The following is a 316-nucleotide window of genomic DNA, read 5'->3' on the forward strand; positions in this document are numbered from 1 at the left end:
ACCACACAATCACACATTAAATAATAAGACTTTTAATTGAAATTTTCTTCCTACTTTCTTAAAGGATTGGGAATTAAACCTGTTCTTTATCTTTTGCTTTACTAGCAAATTCATGTATGTATTTATCTATAAATTAAACAAGTAAAATATACACTGTTTATATACCTGGTAATGTGGTCTTTGTAGGCTGTCACACCTAGGATATGGTGAACCCTCTGTTCAATGGGTTCTTGCCCTTGATCTGAAGATTTTATTTCAACAATAGATAGCACATTGGTCTAATGTTTTTGGGGTTTTTTTTGGTTTTTTTTTTAAA

The sequence above is a fragment of the Hipposideros armiger genome, unplaced genomic scaffold (assembly GCF_001890085.2).
Source record: "Hipposideros armiger isolate ML-2016 unplaced genomic scaffold, ASM189008v1 scaffold_329, whole genome shotgun sequence".
Lineage (NCBI taxonomy): Eukaryota > Metazoa > Chordata > Mammalia > Chiroptera > Hipposideridae > Hipposideros > Hipposideros armiger.